Raw genomic sequence first — 7,231 nt, 5'->3', positions numbered from 1 at the left:
ACCTACAATGTCTCCTATAAGACTACATGAAGCGGGGGCCTTATGTATGGCTGAAACAGAATAAGCCTCTTTTAACAAAACATCCTCTTCTACAAGGAACAAATTGCTGAGATTGAAGCTTTAGTTTGAGGAAGCCCCAAAAGGTGGAAATTGACCCACATATGCCAACGAAAAAAAGGGAGCATTATTTAAATGCTAATATTCACATCTAACCCCTGAACAATAAGACAGAAATTAGGAGTGGAGGAATACCCTTTTTCCTGTAATGAATTCTGAATAAATGTATATTGTATATGATCTGGCCATTATTTATTTTTGAAAATTTATCTCCTAGCATGAACCTTTCTGTCAATATATTTTCCCTTTTATTAATAGTTCAGGCATACTGAGCTACTCATAATACTCTAGACCTTTTCACTGGCTCTTTGCTACCTAGAAGGGCGGTCATTTCCAGCTTTCATTGAGATTATTTATTTATTCTACAAGTTTTACTTTAGATATCACTCTTTGTAGGGATGCTTTCTGAACTGTCCAAGGAAGCTGTGCCTCCTCCTTTGTCCTCTCATAATACCTTGAGTAAACTTTCATTTTATTTAAAAAACAAAAACAAAAACATTAATCTCATTGTTTTAGAATTGCTGGATATACAATCATAAGAAAGCAGGAGCATGGTTTGAAGTGCAATGGAAAATTCCATGGGCGCAAGGTACTGAAGCTTACATCCTAAGCCCCCTAGTCTTTGCCACTTACATCGACTCCATGACCAAAACCCATCAATTCTATTTCAGAATGTCCCCAGAATCTAAGTCCTCTCTACCCATACTGCTATTGCACCACTTCAAGTTCTGTCCTTATAGTCTTTTACCTACAAGCCTCTGGCTACCAGTTCCTTTGGGCATCCAGTCCTCTCCTCCTCTCCACTCCACCTCATTTTCCACTCTGTAGTGAGCATTAGCAATTAAAAACACATATTGTCATTTTCTTTTCAAAGTTGGTATTGGGTCACCTTTGCTTATTTTTATAGAAAAATAATCTCTATAAAGTGTTTCACAATTTTTTTGGTAATAAAATAATATTAATAAGTATTTTATGGTTTTAAATGTTTTCTGTAGTGACAACGGCTCTTCATCCACCAAAAATTGTTGGAATTCATAAGTGTCCTGAAAATTATTTTTGAAAATATTTTGGCTCCAATGTATTTTGCTGTTAGACTGAGCACCTGTGACGTTTGATCTTTTGCTAGGAGTATACAGTTGTGAAAGAATTGCAGTTCAATTCAGAGTTAGTTTTTATTTAGGACATGTAATGAGGTCCATAGCAATATGGAGAAAAAACTGCTTAAGAACTATTAGGTGTTCTGAGACTTGTGTTTTGTGCATCTACCAACAGGTGGAGCTACATAAAACTTTTTAGAAAGACTATTTTCCATACACAACCTATATCAGAAAGTAACTCACGTTATTATTTTTCTGTTCTGAATCTTTCATTTTAGCTGTTCCTTAGTAATTTCAGTAGATTTATCTCAGTAAAATGTCAGCCTGACATATTTGGGGGATTCATTAAATTTTCTTAGTTTCCTGCAAAACTGCCCACAATTCTGAGATGCTACAATTTGAGACTGTGTGTGTCAGAAATTAAGCTAAGCATTTCTTCTCTGTTATAATAAAAGAAACAAATAAAAAATAGTCTCAATTTTCTCTGCCAGAGAGCCAGGGGGCAGCCCATCACATTAAGTGGCCATGCACGTTAGTAATTGAGATTGTGTCCCCAGGGGAAGTGCTGGCGTGGTTTTCTAGACCAGCCTGGTGTCCAGGATCAAAGGAACCAAAGGGAAAGTCTGAGTTCAAGTTTTGGGAGAATTCTGGGGCTGAAAGTTTCTGATGCTTTGTATAATTTCCGTGCAGGAGAGCTGAACTAAGACATACATGATGTTTCAGGAGGAAAAACTGGAGAATAAGTGGAATAGGTAGGGTATTACAAGAAGAGAATCCTGGGGAACAGGAAAATTTGCCACTACATTGTTTAATTCATAGATTGTAAGCCTGAGCAATGAAAAGATATAGGGTCAGATAGACTCATGAATACCAAAATTCGAAGTGATCTTAGATATCATATAATGCAGTGGTTTCAAAATAGGCTGTGAGATTATAGCTTTGCAGAGTTTATTTAAAGAGGTGAGGGTACTGAAGAGAGGGTTCAGTGACTGGGTCTCTGGTACTTTCTCAAATTAAACTCAGGTGAGTTTTATTTGTTTAACTTACTGTGTTTCCATGGAAGTTTGCCCTTTAGGGGGGAAGCATTATTTATATGCATGTATAAATAATGAAAGCATTCTATATTGTTATGAGCATTTATATATTTGTAATCTATATATAATATGTTATATACAGCGTCTGACAGAAGTAACATCTTCTTGAGTGTGGTTGGTAGGGTAATAATATGGGTGTAATAATTTATAGTTCTAATTTGAACATTTCACCTAAAATGTCATATGGTGTGCTTGAGTGTGATATTGTTATTTTACAGAATTACATGTTTGTGATATTGTTATGTTACAGAATTACATGTTTGTGATTTTGTAATAAAAAGGGAGCATTATTTGTGCTAGACCCTGTATTATGTACATGCAATAATATATAAATAATTCTTTTAATATGATTTTTATATAATTTCAAAGGAGAAAGGCAGATGCTGGGATATACAACTACAGGATGGTAGAACGGCTGAGGTTGATTTTGCTAGTTGGTCAAACTCCTCCCCTCAGAAAGACATTGACTTTCCCCAAAGCATGTAGACAACAGCAGTGAAGTTAGCTTTTATGATTCTTGAAAGAAGAGCGTGCTGAGGGAAACGGACCAGAGAAAAAGAGAGATGCTAGTCCCAAACCCAAATGTAGACCCACTTTTTCCCCAAGGAGAGCTTGCTGATTGATGTCCAACTTATGTTTTCAGAGTACTTTAGAGTTTTAAAAGATTTCATACCCACTATCTTATTTAAAACCCATAACTCTGTTGATATTTATCCCACTTACTTACGTTTTTTTCCCCAAACTTTATTGAGGTATGATTGACAAATAAAATATGTACATACTAAAGATATACAATAGTATGTTTTGATGTATGTATACATTTTAAAATTATTACAACAATCAAGCTTATTAACATATCCTTCACCTTACCTACTTAGGCTTTTCTGTGTGTGCAGTAACCATATTACTCTCATAGCAAATTTTAAGTATATAATACATTATAATTCATTATAGTCACCACACTGTATACAATAGGTCTCCAGAATTTATTCATCTTATAACTGGAAGTGTATACCCTTTGACGACTATCTTTCTTTTTTTCCTGCTCCTCAGCCCCTGTTAACTATCATTATACTCCCTATTATTATGAATTAGACTTTTTTTTAGATTTTACATGTAAGTGAGATCATGCAGTATTTGTCTTTTTATGTCTGGCTTATTTCACTTAGCATAACATCTTCAGGTTTCATTCATGTTCCCAAATGACTATATACACACACATTCTTTCCAGTCACCTATATTTGACACTTTGTTTCCATATCTTGGTCACTGTGAACAATGGTTCAATGAACATGGGAGTGGTGATATTTTTTCAAAGTAGTTATTTTATTTCCTATGGACTTGTGCCCAGAGGTGAGATTGCTGGATTATATGATAGTTCTATTTTTAATTTTTTGAGGAGCCTCCATATTGTATTCTACAATGGCTTAACAAATTTATCGTATCAACAAAGAACAAGTGTTATCCTTTCTTCACATTTTTAACAACGTTTGTTATATTTTGACTTTTGGAAATAGCCATCCACCCTAATAGGTAAGAGTTGATATCTCTTTGTGGTTTTGATAACCATTCCCCTGATTATTAGTGATGTTAATCATCTTGCCATGTATCTGTTGGCCATCTGTATGTCTTCATTGGAAAAGATATCTGTTCAGGTACTTTACCTTAAAAAAATTGTTTTGTTTTTGTTTTTGCTATTTAGTTGTCTGGGGTTTTTGTACATTTTTAATATTTATATTTTTTCATAACTATGGTTTGCAAATATTTTCTAACAATAGTTATGCTACCTTTTTACTTTGTTATTATTATTATTATTTGCTGTACAGAAACTTTTTAGTTTGATATAGTGTGACCTGTTTTTTCTTTTGTTGCCTGTACTTTTGGTGTCAAATCCCAAAAGTCATGGTTTCGACCAATATTGAAGAACTTATCCCCTGTGGTTTCTACCAGGAGTTTTACAGTTTCTTCTATCTAAGTCTTTAATCCATTTTGAATTGATTTTGTGGATGGTGTAAGATACAGGTCCAATTCTATCCTTCTACATTTGGACACTAGTCTTCACAAAATTGTTTAATGAAAATATTATCCTTTTCTTTTGTGTATTCTTGGCTCCTTTGCAAAATATTAGTTGATTGATTAAATATGGATTTATTTCTAGGCTCCCTATTTGGTTCTATCAGTCTGTATGCCTTTTTTTAATGCCAATATAATACTATTTTGATTATTATAGCTTTGTATATAATTTTAATTCAGAAACTTTGAGTCTTCTGTTTTGCTCTTCTTGTTGAAGATTACTTTTTCTATTAGAACTCTTTTGTATGTTTCCATATGATATTTAAAATTTTTAAAATTTATTTCTGTACAAATAGAATTGGAATTTGATAAGGATGAATTTACCCTTTATCATTAATCAACGACCTTCTTTGTCTCTTGTGACAGTTTTTTACTTACTGCTTATTTTGTCTGCTATAAGTATTTGCAATCCTGTTCTCTTTTAGTTACCATTTTTATGAAATATCTTTTTCTCTCCACTTTTCAGCCTTATATGTTTCCTTAAAGCTGAAGCAAGTCCCTTGTAGATAGTAGATGACTAGGTCTTGTTTTTGTATTCATTCACTCTGTCTTCTGATTAGATAATTTAATAATTTACATTTAAAAATCATTAATATGTAAAGACTTACTATTGCCATTCTGTTCATTGTTTTCTGGCTGTTTTGCAGTTATTTTGCTATATTTTTTTTAATTCTGTCTTCTGTAATCTGAATATTTCTTTAGTGGTATGTTTTGATTCCATTCTCTTTACCTTTGTGTATTTAATATGAGGTATAAATAAAATATCTTATAATTATAACTGTCTAGTTGGAGCTGATAACTTTGTTTTTTCTTTTTTTTTCCTTTGCATAAAAAAACTTAAACATTGTACTCTGCTCATTTTATGTTTTTTGATATCACAATTTATATTTTTATATTATATATCATTAATGAATTGTTATAGCTATAGTTATTTTAAATAGTTTTTATTACATTCTTTATACCACAGCTAAAAATGATTTACACATCAACATTACAATATTAGTGTGTTCTGAATTTAATTATATGCTAACTTTTATCAGTGAGTTTTTTTATTTGATGTTTTTGTTATTAATTAGTGTCTTTCATTTAAGCTTGAGGAACTCCTTTTAGCATTTCTATAAGGCAAACTTAGTGGTATCAAATTTCTTTGGCTTTTGTTTGAAAATAGTTTTTATTTCTCCCTCATTGCTTGGTATAGTGTTCTTGGGTGGCAATTTTTTCTTTCAGCACTTTGAGTATTTCATCCCTTCTTGGCCTGCATAGTTTCTGTTGATAAATTGGATAACAATCTGTTGAAGGTTTTCTTGTATCTGATGATTCTCTTTTATTTTGCTCCTTTAACAATTTTCTTGTTGCCCTTGCTTTTTGACAGTTTGATTATATTGTGGCTTAGTGACATTTTCTTTGAGTTGAACCTGATTAGGGACTCTTGAACTTCTCATACTTGGATATACATATTTCTCCTCAGATAGGGGAAATTTTGAGCCATTAGTTTTTAAATAGGTTTTCTACACCTCTTTTTTCTTTCTTTTTTTCTGGTATTTTCATAATGTGCATGTTCATGCAGTTAATGTCCCATAAATTCCATGGACTTTCTTCATTCTTTTTAATACTTTTTCCATTTTCCAACTAGATAATATCAGATAACCTATATTCAAGTTTCTGTTTGATCGAGTTTGATGTTGACATTCTCTACTACAATCTTTAATTCATTCATTGTATTCTTCAGCTCCAGCATTTTTATTTGGTTCTTTTTTGAATGATTTCTATATTTTGATTGAACTTCCTGTTTTGTTCATATATTGTTTTCCTTATTTATTTCAGTTGTTTATCAATGTTCTGTTGTGGCTCACTGAGTTTCCTTAAAACAATTATTTTGAAATCTTTCTCCAGTAATTTGTAGATCTCTATTTTTTAAGGTCAGTTGATGGAAAATTATTGTGCTCCTTTGATGATGTCCTGTTTTGTTTTTATGTGTATTTTATAGCTTTGTATTGATTCTTGTGTGTTTAATTGAATAGCCACCTCTTCCAGGTTTTAGGAACTGTTCTGAGGGGAGAAAGACCTTATTTTTCCACAAAGGGTCAGTGTGAAGCTGTTAGTTGGGTAGGATACAAGTGACTCCAGCTCTAGGAGAATGCAGTTGTATAGTCTCCATGTAATTCCATCTGCTGAGGTCAGCATGACCAAAGATTGCAGGGGACCTCAGTAGCCAAGGCTGTGGGTGTCCACAGTAGCTGTAAGGAAATTTTGTTGGGGGTTTTGGTAGTGAAGGCTGATCAATTCCTCCTGATGCCTTTATTTTTCTCAAAGTGGAAGTGATGGTCCAAAGGATTTCTTTTGGCACTGGGTCAGGCACTTGTGCATACACCTGCACCTGCAGTGGCACCAATGTCTGATATGTGGGTGCTGATGGAGTGACTACAGAGCTGGAAACTGGAGTATTGGCATGCTTGGAGAAATTATGGCTCTGAGGAATAGTGCTGTGGTAGCTTCAGTGCCCAGGGTAAGGTATCTCTGCCACAGCATAGGTAAAAGTGTGAGGGGTACAGGCACTTAGGAAATTACCACATGGGGCTAGGAGCTGGAATGTTGGATGTGGACAAAGTACAGGAGCTCCAAGGTCTGAGATACAGGTACTACCACTCTGGTGGCTCCAGCGCCCTTGGCGGTGTTGTTTATGGAGCCAAGCCCAGGATGGCAAGTATGTGTGGAGCTGCCACAGCTCTGAGAGCTGGAGCGTGAGCACTGCTGTTGTGGTCATGGCTCCAGTGTCCCTGATATGGGTATATGTGGAACACCTGTAAAACCAGGGTCTGGAGCACTGGTGTGCACAGGGTCGATGTGACC

Source organism: Pteronotus mesoamericanus, unplaced genomic scaffold (genome assembly GCF_021234165.1).
Source record: "Pteronotus mesoamericanus isolate MK-2021 breed Mesoamerican mustached bat unplaced genomic scaffold, CSHL_Meso_final contig_82, whole genome shotgun sequence".
NCBI lineage: Eukaryota > Metazoa > Chordata > Mammalia > Chiroptera > Mormoopidae > Pteronotus > Pteronotus mesoamericanus.
This window is presented reverse-complemented; position numbering follows the sequence as displayed.